The sequence below is a fragment of the Syngnathus leptorhynchus genome, chromosome 14 (assembly GCF_054491065.1).
Source record: "Syngnathus leptorhynchus isolate UIUO chromosome 14, UIUO_Slep, whole genome shotgun sequence".
Classification (NCBI taxonomy): Eukaryota; Metazoa; Chordata; class Actinopteri; order Syngnathiformes; family Syngnathidae; genus Syngnathus; species Syngnathus leptorhynchus.
Genome location: NC_141208.1, coordinates 653,986 through 676,396, shown reverse-complemented (window position 1 = coordinate 676,396; position 22,411 = coordinate 653,986). Strand labels below are relative to the sequence as shown.

At 43.8% G+C, this 22,411-nt stretch overlaps 1 protein-coding gene across 1 annotated transcript in view; it reads left to right on the top strand.

Annotated features, from left to right (window-relative positions):
• The window catches only part of tnr (tenascin R (restrictin, janusin)), a 70,406-nt gene that overhangs the window by 17,535 nt on the left and 30,460 nt on the right, over positions 1 to 22,411 (top strand). The window contains exon 4 of the mRNA XM_085929773.1: positions 14,591 to 14,643. The gene's annotated coding sequence lies outside the window, so the exon portion shown is untranslated. The remainder of the gene's footprint in view (positions 1 to 14,590; positions 14,644 to 22,411) is intronic.

Sequence of the window (22,411 nt, the reverse complement as noted above, 5' to 3'; positions counted from 1 at the left end):
TGTGTGTGTGTGTGCCAGCTGTCAGCATTGTCTGCATGGACTAACAAACCATCAATGTTCTAATTTTGCCTTGCTTAGAGGCTAGTTTCCAGTCTATTGATTGATGTGACAGAGATCAATAATCTCTTGAGTGTGTGTGTGTGTGTGTGTGTGTGTTGGTCCTCAGGGAATGTCAGTGTTGTGTTTTTATTGGACAGACATCGGGCTGCGGGGCAGTGGTGTCACCACAACAACTTTGTCTTCTCTTCACACTGATGGAGATGGCAGGACATTGGCGTAATGCGTGGCTAATTATCCGCATCTCCGTTGCGAAGACATTTAGTCGAGCCCCCTTGATGTGTCCTTCCTGGCGTTTGACGGTGTTTACTTTGGGATATTGTTTGTTTCCAATTTGTAATTGTTCATGTAGCATCTTTTAAGTGGTCTCCAATTGTCTTTTCTGTCCATAGAAAATGACAGATCAAATATGTGGAGCAATTTCACTCCCTCTGACTTTTCAAATGATAATTGCCTGTCATAGCTTTTTACAGTTCTTTTCTCAGCCTTTGTTTGACGGTCTACTTCCTATTTTCGGAATAAAATCAAGTTGAGCAGAGTGCGCCAAATCATTTGGGTTTTGACCTGGCAACCCTTGCCCAGGTGGAGCCGCACGGGCAGGTGGCTCTCTGAACACAATTAGCATTGTCGCCAGCAAAGCAGAAGGCCGCCGGGAGCGGGATTAAACCGGGTTAGGCCGGGCCGCAACATCCAATTCCTCGTTGAGAAAAAGCCACAGTCTAATTGACACCTCCATAAGCATCTCCAAATTTATGCCGCGCACTTTTGCGCACGTGATGCACTTGGCTCGCCCATCCCGAGTGTCACCGGCAGATGAGGATTGATTTACTGCTGTTGTGAAAACTGGCGTCACGCCACCTTCCTTCCCCCATGAACACGGCGACTACTGCGACTCCCCGTCAATTTGTTTATTTCGTTCATGTTTTGTGCAGTTGCGGATAAGCGGCCAAGTCCTTATTTTTAATTAAGGCACTGTGCATTCTCCAATAATCCAAAATTCCTTGCGTTGCTGCATTCATGACTTAATTAGGCCCAATTGTGTTAATTTGCCAACTCTTTCCAATGAGTTCCAGTTGAACAAATCCTGCATGCGTCTTTTTAATTTTAGGTCTTATAATCAACTTCTTTTTGATTATGGGGCTGTAGACTAAAGCCATTATGAAATGTGGTCATTTCATTCTTATGGTAATTGGGTGAATTGAAAACATATTTGCATTTGCTGAACTAAAAGTTAAGTCGCCTTGCCTGGCTGCCGAATGAGCTCAAAATCCGTTCAGCTCTGTCCGAACGCATCTGGTTTCTCACATCACAGTCAGCGGAGCTTAAAGAGTTCGTTGGGACTGGTGCCTGCTTGAGACAGAAGTGAGAAAATCTACAAGCTGAAGAAAATGTTCTGGGATGGCCAGGTACACCTTGAGCTAAATGCAAAGAAGATAGGAAGGCAGAGAATTCCAGACACTTGCTGACCCCAACCTGGTCCCCTGTTGATAGTGTTGCCATAGAAACAGGTGTCATCAGCCCAGGGCACTGCCGGTTGGAAGCGGCGGATGTTGCACGAGGAGAGCCACTCAAAAGGTCACGAAGCAGGTCACTAGTCTTTAGCCACCGTGCCACACCACAAGCTAGATAGATACTAGACAGATACTGGATAGCTACCGGATAGATACTGTATAAATACGGGATCGATACGAGATAAATACTAGATCTACTGGATAGATACTAGACACGAGACAGATAGGGCCCTGAAATCTCCATTGCATCACCACGTTCAAGTCTTTCCTTCCTTCCTTCCTTCCTTCCTTCCTTCCTTCCTTCCTTCCTTCCTTCCTTCCTTCCTTCCTTCCTTCCTTCCTTCCTTCCTTCCTTCCTTCCTTCCTTCCTTCCTTCCTTCCTTCCTTCCTTCCTTCCTTCCTTCCTTCCTTCCTTCCTTCCTTCCTTCCACATTTGCCACTTTTGAACAGTAACGGTCCGGGCTCATCCCCGCCATCTGTGAAGTGAGTAACAAGCGCTTCCAAAAGGGACGCCGAAAACAGAAGAGGATCTCAATCACATGAATGTAAATGAGGATCTGTTGTCATCATGTCGGCCAAATCATTGAACATATCAGATGGTGCCGAGCCGGCGGGCACTCCAACTGGCTCGGCGGCGGCAGCTTTCCCATCATCCCGTCTGCCAGCAGGTGTTGATTGCAGCTGCGACATTTACTGGTGCTGTTAACGCCAGATCTGAGACCTCATTTGGGCTGCCCACTGGTCGTAAAGCAACGCGCACCGGAGGTCTAATGGAGAGAGTTCAGAGCAGTGACAGAAAGGAAATTTGCTGCCGTACAAAATCTGCACTTTGACTTTTGCTCAATGATTTCCGCCGGGCGTGGGTCATAGGAAACGACGGCCGACCCAGTTGATGCCCTTCGAATTTAAAGCGGCATTATATTTGGAGACAAGTGCCGTTAAATTTGCACGGTGGCATGCGAGTAACTCCCAGGTTTATGACGGGGCTCGGCCGGCAATATTTTTTTTGCCAGACGTTTTATTAGAGCGATGCAGGTAAGAAAAAAAAAACCCCCACAGCAAAGTACAGCTGGATGCAGAGGTAGAAAATGAGCTCCACTCGCTATCTGCCTTGTCTGGCTGACATTTTTGGAGATGCTGTCACCTGTGTGTGAAAAATAGCGCCTCTCAGAGCCATATCCTCCTGTTCAAGCGGCTAAATCATTTCACCTGAGCAGCCCCGTTTTGTCAGCCTGCCTCGCTCGCCATGTTGGGCGCCAGAAAGTGTGCGCGCGCTTGTTTCAACCTTGCAATTCTCAAGCTAATATTTTAGCCTGAAGCTGAGTTCACAGGAGGTGTGTTGGAAATGTCAATCGCTCTTGGCTACACCTGCAAGACTTTATAGCAGAGTTGTACGAGTGGCAGGTAGAAACGACCTTTGGGGAAAAAAAACAAAAACGTGGAAATAATATTTAAGCAGTACCACCAATTTAATGGTTTTAATGACGTCTATTTAACTAGCGAGGCCATTTTTAGCTGATGTGGCTAAATGTTGGCCTGACATCTGGCTTCTCCGAATGCCTCATCCTCAAATGAGATCAGCCACCGAAAAAGTGCCAACACAGGTCTCGCTGTGATAAATGAGAAGAGCGGTCGCAATTCTTTCGCCCTCCTGCTGTTCTTAACTGCAGGGATGTTGAACATTTGTTTTCTGTTTGCGGCTTTTGCGCGACGGAACATTTAGGGACATTTACTTGCTTCAGTCATTCACAACACTAACAATGGGGATAGCTGTCGGCATAGATGCCCGATCATGTGTAAAAAGGGTCTTGTCGTGTGACGCCTCTTGAAATTTGTTGGGTGTCTGACTAAGCGGAAAAAAGGATTTAAAACAACTTCCAAAGTGAAGCGGCTTAAGTTGGAAATGCAGTCCAGTTTACTTCTGGTAATGAAGACGGCTTCTAGTTCATCCCAAATGATGAAAGGCCTAACATGTATCTAGCACACAATTCAACGTAAAACAAGAACGTAAAACCAACAGGCAGGATAAATGCAATACATTTATAGCACACCCTGGGATGAATTTATGAACCCTGTTCATAAAAGCACTTGTAATCTCTGCGGACGGACTGGCATATGCAATGTGCAACTGGGCAGAAAAGGAGCACATTCACCAAAATGAGTGGCTTCCTTTCTTTCCATGCTGGCCGACCAGCCGGCCAACCGACCGGTCAGCCAGCCAGCCGGCCGGCCAGCCGGCCAGCCAGCCAGCCAGCCAGCCATCATCGGCAGAATGGAAGTGGCACAGCGAGAGAGAGAAAATGAGTCTTTTCAACGCTAGCCAAAAGCTCCCATTGTCATAAAGTTAGGCCTCCATCGTCTGATCCGTTAAGCGCCACACCAACGATAACAGCAAGTACACGGTCGGTCGGTGGGAGGGACAAACGAGACCATTTGCGACAACGTTTCGACATCCTACTATTTTTCCATTTCACTTGATTGTCTCCCTCGGACCTTTGTTGAAATCTATCCCAATTGTGACCTCTGGCGTGTTTGAGGACCAGATGGTCGTGTTCAACAATCCTGGAGGGTGCTTTGGATGGCCTTTTGTGCAGGCGGTTGGACTTTCCCCGACTGTGCCAGTACACCGGGGAAGCAACGTGTATTATAGTTGTTCTGCTGGGAAAAAGAACCCCAAAAAAAAAAGAGCTCGAAAGTTGCTGGACCACACAAAGGCAGAAGGCGTTAGCTGTGGGAACTTGGCTTTGGGGTCAATTGGATTGTCATCTCATAAAGTGCTGGGACATCAGCCATCCTCATCAAAGTCTGACATCCTGCTCATGAAAAACTACCTCGAATACTTCACAAAAACAAATGAGCGACCGCAATGACATCTTCCCAAACTCTTAAAGAGCCTTGCGATAAATAAAAGCATGCGCTGACGAAGCAGTTTCACGGGCGGACAGTTGATCATTCCGGAGACCATATTTGGACACCTGCCATTTGTGACGAGTCAATCTTTTATTATGGCTCCAACTGAGTTCTGATGATTATTTTCACGAGACAACTCGCTTGGGTTTTCCGGTTTGCGCTAATGCGTTTGTGAGTAAGAAGAAAAATTCGCTTTGGCATCCCGAGATAATAAGTGGAATATGCAAACATGGCACTGTCGGATCCATTGGTTGAATTATATACTAAAGCTCCCCCCAGTTCCCCATCGATCAATGGCCAGTGTTGCACAGCTGATTATAAATTCCTGTAAGGCATCAGATTGTGCTTGAATGCATTTCCCACCTTTGAAATATGACTCTGCCAGAAAGTAATGCTGTATTTTACTTTTTGTGGCACAGAAATAAATCTTTAGCGTTTCCAAAATAAATCTCGAATCGTCATTGAATAATGGCTACCATCACTTAAGGGCAACGATAAGAGCAGCAAGCGGGAAAAAAAAAGCCCAATTTGATAGAACTCCTGTGTTCCCCCCATTACTATTCTGGAGGTCGCAGTAAGCCACCTCATTAATTGATATAACTGCAACAGTAAATCAGAATTGTAGAGATGCAAATGTTGTAGTGCAATGTTTTTATGTTGTTAATTTCGAGACGGAAATATGCAAACTAAATAACCCTTAGGATATATCAAGAGTCGACTCTTCAGCTTTTATGCGGGAACATTCCGAGCCACAGGCTCGCTTACCCAGACATCAAATCTATACTTTTGAGCGGCTCTGATGGGTTAGTGAAAGAATGTGGAAAAATCATCAATTTGCCAAACAAATGTCAGTCACGTTATATAACCCATTCAGAAATGACCTGTTTATTCTTAATTATTCTTGAAAATGTCTCCAATCAATTGATACTGTGATAGGACTTTCAGGCCTGATTGTCCATGTGCTATTTCTTCATCAAACCTTTTGAGACAAGTGGTCTTTGTTCTTTCTTTCCCTCTGCAAATTTCCTGACTCGACATTTTTCCCTGCCCCCTGTCTGATTAATTACAAGGTCACCAGAACGGTAAAAGGGCCAGTTGTTGTCTCATTGGCCGAGGCGGCATTCATACATCGGCCGTTCATTTATCAGCCCTCCCTCCCTGCAATTCCAATTAACATAATGGACTTGTGGGATGATGTTTTTCTTAGCGTTCTCAATAACACGCTAATTTGTATTCACATTTGCCGTCGGAAAGAACGGCAGTCAGCGGGTTCCCGCGCTCGCCTCCGCAGGACGTACTTCAGCACAAGCGTCTTGTTTTGTTCCGGTGTATTCTTTTGACATTGAGGCCCGCCTCATTGATCCGCACCGGTGTGGCCTTGCCGGATAATTCCAAGAGCGCTCAGCTCGGCAGAATTATCAGTCAAATCCCATCATTAGAAGTCAGTCAATATTTGTCGTCAGAGGCTGGATTCATAAAAAAGTGGATAATTGATAGCTCATCTTCAATGTGAGACATCACATCGGCCAAACAAATGTGACATTTACAAAGTGGATTTCGGCTTGACGTGGAATTTGCAATTAGTGGATTGAAGCTATCGACATCGGCTGCTTTGTGAAAACGTGCATGGGTTGTTGGGCTGCTGCTGCCAAAAAGACTCTCTCAATGTATGTTGCCATAGTCACCGAGGTACTTAGATTCTCAATGGCCTGGTCTGTTCATATCTTCATTATTTTTTAGTTCTGGCACCACTTCCTGAGATGGATGTTGATCTTTTCTCGGCTGAGAGTTATTCTTCCAAGATGGCTTGTCTCTCTTTTGGGTCTAATATATTTCCCGCTTTCGTCGATAAACATGAAGTGAATCTCCTGTGCGCTCCAACCGATCTGGTCCCAGATGACCTCGTTTGGTGTTGCGTTTGGTGTGTGAGAGAGCTCTCGGTCGAGACACGGTCTCTATCAAACTACCGCTGCATCGTTGTTGATGATAAGAGCTGTGACCTTTGACTGGAGCTTGAAGCTTTATCTGCCCCGTCGACTCAATGTACAATGGTCACCATATAAATCTGAGCTCTTAGCCTTTGTCATTATTTCATTAATGGCTGTCAGTGGGTCAGGTGGAATGAATGGCCATCTTTTTTTTTTTCTTTCTCCAAGTGAAGCTGACTTTTTGTCTGTCTGATTTTGTGGCTCAACATACAGGACTCAATTCTGCTCTCATCATTTCAAAGAGACGAGTTGGTGGGAAAGTTTTTCATCCAAGTAGATGAGTTTATTTAGGGTTTCTAACAGCTAATCATGTTTCACCGATCCAGACTTACACAAATGTGGAATTCTTTGAGAATAAAACAGGTCCTCAAAGACCTGCTCATAAACGATGAATCATGCAACGGTATTCCCGTGGAGTTCAATGATATCATCAGGAAATGAGATTCAGGGCGTAGGGCATATACGGATCAAAATGTAATCCAAGCCTCCTATGGTGTTCTGAGGCTTTTTTTTTTTTTTTTTGGACACAACCTTGACATTTTCTCATTCGTACCGCGGCTCGGTAAGAAAGTTGCACTGAGCGCGTTTGGCCGATTTAAACACGTTTGAGGTGTTCATTTTAAAGCATAAATTCAGGAAGTCATTCGGCCTGCCCTTTCCTCTTTTGTCCCCACCTGTCTTGTTTTTCCCCTCCTCCCTCCATACATGCCTCGGAATCACCTTTTCATCCTTTTTTTATTTTTTCCACGCACTTTGCCATTTCATCCTTTACATAACACAACGTTGGTTGATCTTAAATGCAATCCCTCCCTTCAAGCTCACTGAGGTCATTCCGCCTCCCGCGCTCTCCTTTCTTCAGCTCATACAAAGAAATCATTTGTGGTGATGTCTTTATCTCAAGGGCTGTGTGGAAAGTTGACTTTAAAACATCACCGTCTGGCACTGTCCGTCGATAATAATAATGCAGTTCTACTTTTTGTATACAGTCGTTTTGGTTTTTTCATCCATTCTTGCTAAAAAATGTATTCAATAAAGAAATGAACAAATAAATATAACATGGATTTTTTTCTCATTTGGTAATAGTCTTGATAAGAGTAAAAAGTGATTCCAAATAGTTGTGGGTACCTTGACAGCATGAAGGAGGAAAAGCAAAAGTAGGAAGATGTGGAGCCATTTGCTCCCCGGCATGCGCAAAGGTCAAATCGATAATTCTCTGTTTCTCCAGATGGCCATTCATCATTGGGTCGTACATCTGTCATCATAGGGAGCTAATGAGATATACATAGATCATTTCTTGAAGGACGACCTGCTTGGGGGGGGAATCCACGCACGCACGCACACACACACACTCATTGATCTGGTGAGGATCCACAGGGCCCACTCGACGGTGCGTTGCTCGACTGGAGTTTGCTCTTTGGTCAGATGATTCATACCAAATATATAAAAACAATAATAAAACAGAAAAAAAACCTTCTGTAAATTCTTTTCAATCCGTATCAACATTTTTATTCAAACGGCGACATGTGGCTTACCGCACTGTAATGTAATGGAACCAAACTCACTTGGTGTACACAAGGCCAGTAAAGGAGAAAGGTTCCATACAAGTGTGAATATTGTCATTCATTCAGGTCTTTGTATTCTCAGGGCATTGAATGGATCACAAAAGGATCACATTGAGGGGGTGGGATTGATTGTATTTCATGAATGGACATGATAGATGGCCACAGCGTCACAGCGTCTGCCTTCTACTTTTTATGCTCAGATTTGGATTTTCATGGACACCCTTTTTCTCGCCTTAGTTTGTTTACGTATTAGCTTCCCCCCCCCCACTCCACTCTGGGCCGAGCAACAATGTCCTTCTAAATGGCACCCTTTGAGATGCAAAAAAAACCGTTATGTTTATGTGTCTAAAACTTTCTGCAAATATTGCTGTGACTCAGCTTTAAAACATTGCGCTTATCAATCAGGCCGTCAATCAATAAATCAAGAAAGCAGATTGATGAAAATGGTGTTTAACGATGACAAAAAGGTCGTTCGTCAAGCTGTCGTGAATCCAAATATTACTTTGGACTTTTTCTCAGCAGGGTGCGGGATAGTGTTGACTTGCTCCTCAATGATGGCAGCACCAAAGTCTATAGAAAGTGACACGGAGTAAAAGTGACAAATTGCCTGCAAATATGAACGCCATTAAATACCATCACAACTGTCACAGAGAGCTCAGTGATTGATGTATGCATCTGCAAAAAATATTCAAATAATGTCGACGTTTTCGTCAACAAGCGTGGCTTGAATTGTAATCGTAAAGGTTTTGATATGAAATGGCCCGTTGACGTGATATCAACTGGCCGTACCTAATAAAGTAATTGTTTGAGCGGGGTCGCTAGTTGATCAATATGTATTTTCATAAACTCCGCCCCCGCGGGCTGATTAGCAAAATGTCAAACGTAAGCGCAATGCAGACAAAAAATGTCATCCCGATGTGCCAGAATCATTGGCATTATTTTGCCCATTTACAATCGTAATCATTTTATACGTCAACGCCTTTGACTGAAGATGAAGCGTGGCCATTTGCAAAAAGTCTTTGTGATATTCCAATCTCACCGCCGCCGTCACCCTCTGTTCTTTTGCGCTCTTTGTTGTCATTGCCACGTCTGCTGTTTTTTTTGGGGGACAATCAAACTAATTATATGAGGCACAAGAGCTTCCTTCTCCTTTGTGCGCCTCACCAATCAAATGGTTTGAAGTCGGGCTTCTGTGAAGCCCTCCCTCTCAATGCTACATTAAGGGCATCTCAGTCCCGAGTTCTGACACATAATAGGCAAAACAAGATGTACTGATCCATTTTCCAGAGGAAAGTGAAAATGAAAAATAAATGATATAAAAGAAATATTAAAAAATAGAAAATATACAATTGATTTATTTAACGACATAGTCCACTCTTATGCAATTGTATCCATTTTTTTTTTATATATAATAATGCTCATTCGTACAACTGCATTTCAAAAATCAAATGACATATTTTTCAATGGCAACATTTTTTGCGGTGACTAAAAGGAAGCTCATAGAAGTATGAATATACTTTAGTTGTAGGGTACAAACCGCTTCTGAAAGCTGGCGTTCTGATGTTCACAAAGAGCTTGGAAAAGAACAACGGAGTCTTTTTGGAGGCTACAAACACTAATGGACTCAGCCATCTATTTATAGTGGAAAGAGCAAAAGATGGTGAATAGCGCAGAGCACTGGACAAAAAGGAAGGCCAGAGAGGGAGGGAGGGAGGGAGGAAGGCCACCGGCTGTGTTTGTGTCCAGCTTTCCCGCAGCTATGAATCCCATGAAAGCCACGTTTGTTGTTAGGACGTGCATTTGAACACCTCTTCTACAGGGAGATCTTATTTTGTTGATGTTGAAATGGCCATCCCACTTTTTCCCATATTGACTTGACCTACGGTGCAAAGTTGAAAATGAAAGTCCACTTTGAACTCAATGAGCCTTATGGTTTTCCTTCCACTTTTCTGGCGTTTTTGTTAGGAGCGATGCAAAGCATGTTTTTGAAATTCAGCTCTTCCTCAGCTCTCTGGGCAATGTCATGAAGCCACCACATGATAAATATGTACCTTTTTCTTTGGACATATCCCAGGATTCCGCTCCGTTTGACGAAATCCCCGAAGGTACTCATTCATATTCGCTATATGATTGGGCCATCAATAGCCAGGGTAAGTGAAGGTCGCTGCGACAGCTTTATGGTTTAGTGGCTTTCACCCGCCTTAGTGTCACTGCTTCACAATGCGGCGCGATGCTTTTTTTGGGGGCCCAGCTTTGCTGATTGTGTTCCGCTGGGGGCAAGGGACAGCTCACTTGGTACAATGGAGATGAAGTCAATACTTTCATTATCTGGACCTGATGACACGATAAAGCACAGCTACGGCAAGCGGGACAAGTCATCATATTGTAACAATGGTAATGGAATGCCTATCCGTGTTTACTTCAAGTGAGACAAATCAGATATGGCTGCGTTTACTCGGAGTGAGGGGAAATAAAGCTTTCGAGTGGATCGCAAAATCAATTTTTAGACCTGGCAAGCGTTGATGAATTCATTCACTCCGGCAGATTTGGAAATCAATTTCAAACGGTCATTCAAATATGCAAGGACCAATCAAAGCATCCGGAAAGTATCGACGCAACGTTCACGCACGAGTAGCATTTCATTGAAGAATAGCAGTAGGCTGCTAAGCTAACAGGACCGGTGTTGAGGCTCGCACAAAGAAATGACGAGTCAGCGTTTATTTGCAAGGCTCCTTCCTTCTCATGTTTTACCTGCTAAACAAATGGCAATTTTCTATTCCTCAAGTGCAGCCAGTAGCATCAAAATGCATTGGCCTTAAGACAAGGGGGAGTCGTATCTGCTGCGGAGACCAATTTGCATACAAAGCACCATGGCTTTCCAACACGTTCACATATACAAGGCATTTTGGCAAAACATCCTCTCGCTGGTTCATGACCTGCAAAACAAAACAGTAAATGTGTGCTTTTTGCAATGTGAGGTAATAGATGAATATTTCATCACATTTCTCACCTGTGTTTGATATTAATGAACTCTCTGCAGAAGCCTACGCCGCTCGCTTGCTAAAATGACATATCTGCCTGCCCACCTGTTATGAATATTTATTTATCAAAAGGCTAAAGACGGCGCATTTTCCGTTTTGGCATGCGCTCCTCTTGTCACGCCGCTGTCCGTGGTGCTGAACCCGACACACACGCAAACTGGCTCGCGCTCAAACAAGAAGATGGAAAAACCGGGACATTGCTCATTTGGTTGTTTGTCTTCCCAAAAGATATTCCAAAAGCCGGATTAGTGTTTTATAAATGTAGAAATTGTGAGGTGTTAACCGCTCGTGCGCTGTGCTCTGCAAATGAAATTCTGTCAATCAGCAATAACGCTGAAAGTCACTGGTTGTTTACCAACCTAAATCACGTCCGGGTCGGTCACATCTCAATGCCGGCAGACTCGTTAATATAAAGGCAATGAACGAAATATGCACATTTGCATATGTTTGAATTAAAAAATGATTGGCCGCTGAAAGCTGGAAACACGTGCTCATTTGGAATTCTCCTTATTTCCATTTTTCTGCTGTTTATTTATTCCAGCTATTCTTTCTTCATTTGCATCACTCCAAATCGCGACTCGATGTTTTCTTCCTTCATGTCGGCTACTTTAGCACAATAATCCGCGGATAGTGGCGGTTCACAATTCATAAATTATGATTGCTTTTTTTGGATGTAGGTAGGTATTACGTTTTGGGAGGCAGCAGCAGCAGCAGCAGCAGCATCAGATCTTGGTCTTATTCTCATTTTGAAATGAGCCCTTTCTTTCACTCGTTTCATGGTAACAATTTGAGTGTGAGCAGCGCATCACAGAAGAGTGGAAGTGGTGCAAGGCCATCATCATGAAAGCAGGGCTCTGTTTGGCGGCTGGCTGGCTGTATATCGTCTCCCTTTAAACAGGCCCAGGTGGGAGCCATAAAGGCTGTTTATGAGGCTGACAAGTTGACACTGCAGCCTTGTCGTGCTCTGATAATAAGGCCCGGGCCTGGCGATAGCCTTGTTTCAGCTGGTCGGGAGACACAGAAGAAAAGACTGTGGAAGTTCTACAAAGCTTTTTATTGAGGCTTTGAATGCGATGCCTCAGTGCACTCATTACTATATAGCAATGGGTGGCCGAGCGTTGGGGGCGGCAGAAGCAGGAGCAGCAGAAGCAACAGCAGCAGCAGCAGCAGCTTGGCTTGATTTGCCGGCACCACGACATGATTTTTGAACTCGCGGCACCAAACCTGAAAATTGAAACGCTCTTTAAGTCGTACTGTTTGGAAACTTTGGAAGAAACCAAGTTGCACAAGCAAGCACACTTCACCTCCAAACTTTGTGTTAGTGTTAACTGCTAATTCACTCGCCGCTTTTTGACGGTGCCAGTATTTCTGGTGAAGAAGTGAAATTGAAAAAAAGTATCAGATGGTTGTAACAAATGGCACTTTTCCTTTGTGTGTGATTTTTCTCGCCGGTTTTTGTTCTCGGGCCACAAAATTGCGTCGCAAGTACACACATTGGAATCACATCGTGTTTCTCATTCCGTCTCCATCGTCATTGGACTTTAACGAGCGACTCGAGAGTCCGTGCGAGCCGGCGACAGATGCCGGCTATAAACGAACCGATCGATGGCACCATTGACAAAGTCCCCAAACTACGTATATTGTACTGAATGAGCCTCATTGATCCGGCTGAACAAACTGTTCATTTCTCTTTTTTCGAGTGTGAACGGCAAGGACGTGGTTTGATATTCCATTGGAAAAGTTCCTTTTTCCATTCAAATTCTGCTGAATCATTCCACTTGGATGTGTGACCTCCATAATTGTCACTTCACTCAGAAGATCAAATAAAAGGGAGATAACTACAACTATAGGATGAGCGGTGGCTCACTTTTTGGCAAGTCATCATAAAGCATGCCTCCATTTGTCAAAGGGTCAGTTCCTTTTGTGTCACAAGGTTTTCCAGCGCCAGTATTTTGTCAGGGACAAGTGGACGGAAGGCAAGGAAGCACTACAAAAGAAGCTGTTTTAATTAAATCTGGCAGATTTACTCGCCTGGCTGGCTTTAAAGCATCCATGGCTCAAGGCGACGAGGGCCAAAAGTGGCGGCTGTAAAAATGACTCATGGAAAAGAGCCCCGCCCCGCCCCACCCCCCCGGAGGGTCGGTCGGTCGGAGGCTCCTCTGTAACGAGGACGAATGGAAGTGAGGTTTGTCGCCTGGTAGAAGGTCAGGCAGCGGCACGCCGGTGCTGTCAACACCTGCCGTGTCCTCTGGGAGGGTTAGCTGGATGGAAAAAAAAAAAAGCCCACCACCATCTCAGCGCTGGTAACAGCCAAACATTTGAAGTCTTTTTTTTACAGCGTGCGTTTTTAGAAATATCAGTGGCAAAATGGCAAAAAAAAAAACAACTTTCCATGAGTGTGTCATGGATCATCAGGTGTCCTGCAGGAAATGATCAAATTTGGCTCATTAAAAATCATATGTATACTGGAAAGGCGGGTGTGCTAGTAAACAAGCAAAATGATTGCAAATTGAGGTCAGTGGAGGTCGCCATCATTTCATTTAATGGTCAATTAAATGTTCCTATTATTGTTTTCTCATTTGTTGGCACTTGTGAACTGCGGATTGTTTCCAGTGTTCCGTCAGTGTAAACAGTCATATCACCAAATATTGCATATTAAATGGGAAAGTCCAGACAAAACAATTGTGAATGAGACTCTCAATACATGTAAAATACTTTTTTTTTAAACTCATAGCAGTTGTGAAGAAAATACTTGTGTAAAGTGCAAATTCCTATTTATGGATGAATTGAATATAGTTCATTCTAGCTCTAACCCTCACCTCACACCAAAATGAATGTGCTCGATACAGTACGAAGCACTTTATTTGCCAGTCAACTATTATGGCATGATAAATAATTAGCCAATGAGTTAACCGTTGAATAGTCTGTCAATAGCGCGTAGTTAATGCTTGATAAATTGTGTCTCCAAGCAGTTGAGGCACAACAAAATGCACTAGATGTGTGACTTACAATTAGATATCGCTTTGCTCCACCAATTATTGTGGAAAAATTGATCATATCTGCCATTCATACATTCATTGGCAAAACCTCCTATCATAAATGATGAAATATAGTGAAATATACTATATATACATGTTAATTATGATTATAATAATCCTATTTGTAATATTTTTAAGCAGCCAAACATCAATTATTTTCCTTTTTCATGCTATTCACCTTTGTTTCTTTTCATCTTGACTTCCTTTCCTCAGAAATGCTGTGAAAAAAGAGAAATGTCTCTGTCCCTCGCTTTTGATCTGTTGTGAGATTTTTGCATTTGATTGAGTATAATGCTTTAATGTGCTTACAAGCTGTGTCGAGAAGATAAACATGAGGAGAAAAGCACACTAGATATGTTCTTTTCTGGATGACATGCTTGAATTTGTTTTCCTTTTTTTGCTCTCTTGTGGGCTAAAACTCATCCCAAAAATAATCCTGACACCTTTGATGTTGTGCTCTCTATTTTTTCTTTCTGTCGACAGGCCAAAGCTGCCTCAGCCAATTGCGCAAAAGATTGTCTGTGAGTCTGCTAAAGGTGAGTTTCAATTTCAGATAAACATCACTTTATGACCAGAAAAGCTTTCATTTGAAGTGGATGTGGGCTTTTTTTTTCTGCCCGCATTAATTCAGACGACAAACCAGAGCTGATATAACTTGTGGCAATAGCTTGCAGCAGCTTGAACTTTTAGCTGCAGGTTGTTGCAATGCTTTTTTTTTTTTTTTTTTTGCCTACTCCTTGAGATAGTGTTACATCTGAGGTTTAAAAGAAAAAATAAAAAGCCTGAGGCCTCAAAGTAAGATAAGGCTTGGTACTTTTTGGGAAAGGTCACTTTCAGTCACTTGGCAATCTTTCCAGCACTTTGGCATTTCATACGGAAGAGAAACAAAGTGCGGCTGCTTGTGGAAGTGATACTTTAAGTCATTCATTTTCCACATTTCCTCCCGTTACCCACAGAGAATATATACGGAATATTTAGCACGATTTTTGGGGTGATTTGTTTTCATTCTTTGGGATTGTAAAATGATATAATGTTGCAGGGATGCATGCGGTGAATGTAAGGATAAGGTTTGACATTCATTGAGTCTCCGCCAGTTTCATATGGTGCTTAGCGGCAAACATTGCCCAAGGCAGACAGGTTGTCAAGAATTAACAAACTAAGAACAAAGCAAAGCAAAGGTTGCCCTGTGATTCTCTTCTCTTTTTTTCTCGAAACAAAGGTGGAAGATACTGAAGACAGACCTATTTTAGGATGTGAGTGACTCCAATCTCCCGGTGTGGGACTAATAAATGAATGTCAAATCAAATGAAACATTTTGATATCTCAGTGTGCCTTTTAGGTTTTCACTGTTCTTCTTTGCCTGCTGCTCGGTATCACTCTGGCGTCTTCATGTTAACTTGGTCTGGATGACTCCATCGATCAATCCTTCTCTATCTTGATGACCGGGTGCACAGCATCTGGTTGAGTAGCCAGCACTTGAGTCTGTGTGTCCCATAAATCTCCAGTATTGCTCCTTCCTTCTCAAGATGCTTTGCTTCAGCCGTGTTCACACTTGCTAAGATTGATTCTTTCAAAATCAAGTTTGAACGCTGCTGCTGTTTGAAACGAGGTTGTCCGCACCAGCAGACAAGGTCATCCTCAGACCCACAATACGGTGGATGAAACTTTTTTGGACTGGAGTGTGAAAAGCTTTTAGTTGAGACCACAGAGAGGAGGGTGGAAGTGCGGCGCTGTGCGGGGCTGCGCTGCACGTTTGCCTTCCTAATTCAAATTCCTCAAAGGAACCCAGCTATTGATTTTTGCAAATGCTTTTTATTTTGCGCTCCGCTTCAAACTGTTTGACGTCCGTTTGTCTGACACGTTGTTATGTCTGTCTGTCTGTCTTTTTTGGGTGCTGAAGCACGAGTGTTGCTTTGTCTGTTGTTGTTCAAATAAGCGTGTAAAGGCAGCAAACTCCTTTCCAGGTCAAGGCAGCCCAATCGAGAGACATCCATCTGGCTGCTGGGCCAAATGGAGTGATAACCAGAGGGGATTGGGAAACTCTTTGTTGGCATTTTAAAAGCCCACATAATGTTTCATTTTTTTGGCTCGCTCGTCTCTGCAAACTCCTTTCATCAGAATTTGCAACTGCGGATTTTGAATAATGCGACGCCGTGTCCTTCGCATTTGTCCGCTCAAAGAGGGACGGGAGCAAAACAAATGAAAGAAAGTTGATGAGAAGGCAGACAAAGAAGATCGAGAGAAACCGCTCCGGACTCACTGTCGAAAAGGATCAATGGGAGGACTGATTGTACACAGTGCAGCATTTCTACTATTAGGTTTCCAAAGGATATGTAATGTGATTTGCTTGTGTAATGAGACAAGAAGTCATTTGTACTTTTCACTGTGCGGGGTCACTACTTTTTTTTGTTTTTCCTGGCGCATTGAACCTACAGTCCGAGCCCATCCTGATTGCTGGAAGGTTGAAGACATTTATTTTTAGCAGCGTGGAACCTGCATAGACAGCACATGATGAATGGCAATGGTCTGGCGTTGTGGCGGCAGCAAGCGTAACGAGCACGTAGAGCTGTGACGGTCATTTTCTCCTCGTGTGCTTTGTGTCTTAAGAAAAAAAAGAAGACAATAGACGAACTTTGGTGGATTTTTTTCATAAATTGTCCTTCAGACATGATCGCTTCTAACACATTGTTATTTAGCTGTGATGACCTGAACGCACTGAGCTGCTGTGTTTTTGTAATAAGCTCACTTGTGCTGCCCTCAGGCATTTGATCCATTCTTGAACTTTATTGACATCCCAGATTATTTGACTGAGTGAAAAGGTCTCATCGTCAAAAAGATAGAGCTAATACGTTTTGATATAACGTGAGGAAGCGGTAATATCAGTAGTTTGTTGTGTACGTACATACGTCTGCTCTTTTTGTTTGCCTCTCAATGGCGTTTTGCATTCCGAGTTAGCATGAAGGTATTGATGTATGTTTTCTTTCTGTGTAGTCTGTCACTTTCACTCCGAAATTCATCCATCTAAATGTTGTGAGTAAAGCGGCGCCATTATAAATCCCTCTGTGCTAAGTGGTAATCGCTTGCCCCTTTTCCTCTTGTTTCTTCCCCGAGAAGAAACATCAGATGACCCAATGGCGTTTAATTGCTGTGGTTTTTATGTAATAGCCACTCAGCACTTGTGTCCACAAGATAGATGCTGGCGAGCTGCTGAGCCGCGCGTACGCACCTCGGCTGCCTGAATGGTGGCAAGGTGACGGGGAAGAAAAGCTTCAATTCTCCTGCTGGAAAACATACGTGATGCTCGGAGATGGAAGACAACATGAACAGTTTGCTGTTCATTTTAATTCCACTAGTTGGACAGGTTGTTTTATTTGCCACACTGAATGGGGGAACATGCAGAAATAGAGGAATTTGAGAAGAGCAAAAACTTCCTCGCAGCACCCTGACTAGAGTTTAATTGCTAGCCCGGTGATAAGGATTTGTTCATTTTATTGCATGAATCCAAAATCTGCCAGCATGAAAAAGCAATTACTTGCTTTACTGCCTAACTGTTTGGAGGATCTGGATATCAACTTCCAGTCATGCACCAGTCTCCGCCCCCCCCCCCTTCCATTTAATGTGTTTAATTTGTAATTCAATAGGTGTTTGTTGCCTGCGCAGTAGACAAACGAGAGCGGTGTTTTTCCATCATTCGGGTTGCACAGCAGTCACTGGCACCATTTGCCCCGCTTGATGCTTTCACTATGTAGCCGGCCGACATGGAAAAGAGCCCCGGGTGGAAATCGCTTTCCATTACCTGTGACCTCATCTATAAATGATGCTCCCCGCTGATCCAATATTTTGATGCCTCGTGTTTGAGTTCAATACTCCAGCCACGTGCTGCTGCTGCCGCCTAAAAATAGAATCATTTCTCCGTTCCCTTCACGTAATGTTTGGGTGACGGATGATCCTCGGGAGAGTCTGAAACTTTGCATGGAAAACAATGCAGTTTCATTTTCAATGTTGTTTCTTGTCATGCTTTTCGTATTTCCCTCAGCACCCCGAGCCCGGCTGGCCGTCTCGGCCGGCGCAGTTCCGCACAGTCAGCTTCTCAGTATTGATGATATTATTAAAGCGCAATGAATGAGGAAACGCGATAGAGCCGACCCGACCGAGAGCTGCCCGGATGCTCCTGAAGGAGATTTGTTTCATTGCGTAACTCGGAAATCAATGGTAGCAAAATAACAAATGATCACGTATCGGGTCGTTATCCGTCGCCTGGCGTTGCCGCGCCGACGTCCGTCTTTGCGTGCGGCCTATCGATGGAGCGGTTCCACGTAGGTAAAATAACAAAGCAAAGTCATCAGGGCACTCTTGACCTGGCTCTTCTTCATCGCAATTGGGACAAGATGACAAGGAAGGAGACAAATAGGCACACACGTGCTTGTTAGGAGGAGACATTTGTGCATATTTAAGTTAATTGCTCCACGATTAAAGCAATTTGCCTGCCGCGGTTACTCGTTATGTTGAATAAAGTACCGAGCAACAATAGCCACACAATCGTCTGTCTTGGCTGTTAATTCTTCTGAATTTGTGATTTTTTTTTTTTCCCCACACACCGTTACGTTTTTGTAAAGATCTTTATATGGCGCCCGTCAAGGGACCCAAGAAGAATGTTTTGTTTTTAATTTTTTTTTTAATACAAAGACATTCAAACTGCGCACGGTTTCCCAGTCTCATTTCTCGCTCTGCCGAGTCAACAAACATCTCATTTTCAGCCCCTCGCACAAATCAAGTGGTGGCATCATTATTTCTATTGGCACATTTGGAAAGACAGCCATGTGGGCAAATTAAAGGGGTAAACAAACATTACCTCTGCCTGACCTGCGTCTTTTTTACAAATCTTATTTTTTCCTCAATTCAAAGCCAATACTTTGCAATCGTGTTTTATTTATTGTTGAGGACTTTGACAAATACTTTCTATTTGTCTCTCCTCCCAATCCACTTCCACACCCTGAATTCGCAAGTCAACGGCGGCTATATGCCAACTCGACTAAATAGCGACAATCTATCATGGCAGATATTTCATACTCCTCCAATTCAATAAGTCAGTGTGATATATATCGTGTGTCGGGAGGCAATGTGTGTTGCGGTTACCAAGTGGAGGCTTTTCTTTTTGCCTTGTTTTGCAACGTTTATAACAAGGGGAAATCATTTACAGCAGCAATTTGAACGCCAGGACGACCCGAGTCGATTTGAATTTCTCAGTCAAGGTCATGAGCTCACGTCCCGTCAAGAGCAAACTGGGCACGGCCACGTGTCTGGGACGCAGATTGGACAAGAAAAGCCAGCCGATGTGGAGCCTTTTCTCCCTCTCTCCCTCCCTCCCTCCCGACGCTGTCTGACAATATCTGTAATGTAGTACAATTTAACGCTCGAAAGCATTTAATATGTGCTTGATATGCGCCGCCTTGTTGTGCATTTATCAAGCCCAAGCACATCTAATCAGACAATTAGCGCTCATCTTGGGCTAATTTCCTCGTGCGGATTCATCACCATCAGCGGCCGGCTAATTGGGACGGAATCAATCGTCACCTCGCGAAGCATACTCCCTCTCGCTTGCGCGTGCGCGCCGGCCGACCAGTCCCTCTGCGTGGGCCCTGAAGTGAAACTCACAAAACAAGCCCCAAATTCTGCCACGTCGCACAAATTGCACCAACCACACGACAAGGTTGTACTCTATAGAAGTCGACACTTGTCTTCCTATTCTAGCGCACACGTGGACTGGCAGCTTAGCATCAGAACAACAATGAGCCCTTTGCTGCCTTTTGTAGCGAGAACAACATTGGCACCTTGAACTGACAGCAGAGGAAGCCGTCCACGTCAGCTTTCTAATCACGTCTGTGTCGCTCTTGATTATGGAACAGGCGCCGTGCGGCAAGGAGGGAAAGACGCTCCAGACAATCAACCAGAAATTTGCTTTGCGCAGTTTCATTGTTTCTTAAATAGGTATTTGACTTTATTCATATCAAATAAATATCATCCACATATTGAAATAGATAGATTGGATGCTCAGGTGCTGTATTCAGTTTTGGAATCTTTGGCGTGTTTTTGCCATTTTCAGCCAGTTGCCATGGGTTCTAAGGTCACATTTGCTTGCCCGAAATGGCGGAAGCCACGTTGCTTTGGATTCCGCTTCACTGTGGCTTCATCCTTCATCCAGTCCTTTTAGGATTCAAATTGATTTCCTCTCGCCTGGATTGGACTCTGATCGACCTGCGATCTCGCAAGCGATATCTGTGCTGTCGCGAGAACACACTTGTCTGAATGTTCCTTTTAAAAAGCAAAAACTATTTCCGTCCGCAATCCCCGGCCGGATAAGATCTGCTGGGCTCTCTCTCTTAGGATCTGCCCGCTGAAATAGTTGCAGCGGTACGTTCTCTTCGAGACAGCCTCTCTTGCTAATGAACTGGACCTATTGTCCATCTCTTGCTCAGTGATAGCATCACAAGCATGTCTGAGATAACACATTTCAATCTGGGCTCCCTCATATAAAAGCCGCTTCTAGCACGCTTCAATAGAAATTGTCTGAAGCTTTTTTTCTTTGAAGGAGACATTTATCATTTCCACCATTTGAAAAGCCTTCCCAGGTGTCTTCGTAAGATTACATTATAAGAGTCAGACTTGTCGTCAGACTTTTTAAAAGTCATCTATCTGTCTGGGCTGTGGAAGCACGTAAACGAGTGAAACCGTACCAAGTTTAGAACACGGAATCTGTCGGGGTTTTTTTCCCTTCGCTCGATGCATCCGAGGACCACGGCGGACGCCATCAACAGATGCCGAGTGTGGAATCGAATCCCCGACGTTGAATAGTGCTGATTTCAAAGCGGATAGTGCTAATAACAGTGGTCATCAAAAGCCAGCGCTTGGAGAAGGAAACACAATAGCAAGTGTGCTGTTTGATCCTCAGCAGTTGCTTTATCTTTTCCTACACTTTGCCCACCTTTAAAGCGGGCTTGAGTGATAGCACAGGTAGAAGAGCCACGCACCTTTTGACTCATCATGAAAGCTCGGGGAGAAAGTGTTGTCATTGTGTCCCACAAGCTACCACCGGCTTTGAAAAAGGAACATAAAAGGCCAGTGAGAAATGGCTTGCCTGAAAGACAGGGGCCAACCAACGGGAGCGGGGACGGCAATCTCGCGAGTCGGCAGCGGCTAGCGTCGTTTCAACTACTTTGATCTTTGCTTTGTCTTGTAGCTCGTGGCCGTGTGGAAAAGTGAAGATTGAACTAAAATGCAGGCGGCAAGATTTCAGTCTCGGCTGAGCCCAGCCAGTGATTTATTTGAAATGAGACAAATGCAAAATGGCATTCAAAACAAAAGCCACCGAAGAAAGTACACACCGCTTGAGGACTGGATCTTTACCATTAGATCATATTTGTAGCTGTAGTATCACTGCCTGTTCTGTTATTAAAAAAAAAAAAAAAAAATAGCTCTCTAGTAACGAGGCATTGTGATTCCTAGGAAGGTCGTAGAAGGAATAAAATAAAAAAAAATAATAATAATAATGTCTTTTGATAATACATTATAACATAATTCATTCTTCCTAATAAGTAATAATTAAAAGGATTTGAGATCAGTACCTAGGAGTTCGTTTTAGGTTTTCAAAAGGTTGGCCATTACGTTTTGATTTGACGTCTTCCTCTTATATTCATTTTGTTCATGAAGGTCTGTCCAGCTTTGAGCTGCAGGCTAGCTATTCTTAGAAAATAGAATGGCACTATCTCAGCACTTAAATGTGTTCAAATAACGACAACAAATTAAACAGTAGCAATCTGCGCCAATAACACATTTAAAGCAAAATGGATTGGAGATAAGAACATCTTACTCTTTAGTGCCGCGCCAGTTTATAGAAGGTGCTACGGTGAAATGGACCATTTCAAAATGTAATTGAGTGCTTTTCAAAAAATGGCTGCCAGGTAATTAAAGGCTTTTGGCAGCCATTTCCAGCTCTTAGTGAGATGTCACCCCCCCAAAAAAAAAAAAAAGGAGCATTCGACTCCGCTCGCTCCAATCCCCGTCCGGTACACCCTTTTCTTTTCTATCTGCCGTCACAGATTGCTGATATCGTTTACTTTTCACCACAAACCACCTTTTCCGAGTTCTTCGGTTGAGCCCAGTGGCCTTGAAAGAAAGGCAAGGCAATTTGATAATAACGGCAAAGGCACGAGGGAGGATCTTGCCGAAAAGAAAGGCGAGCGAGAGCTAAAAGGATGGAGACTGAGCACCAGGACGGGTAATCACCTGTGCAACAAAGCCCGTCTT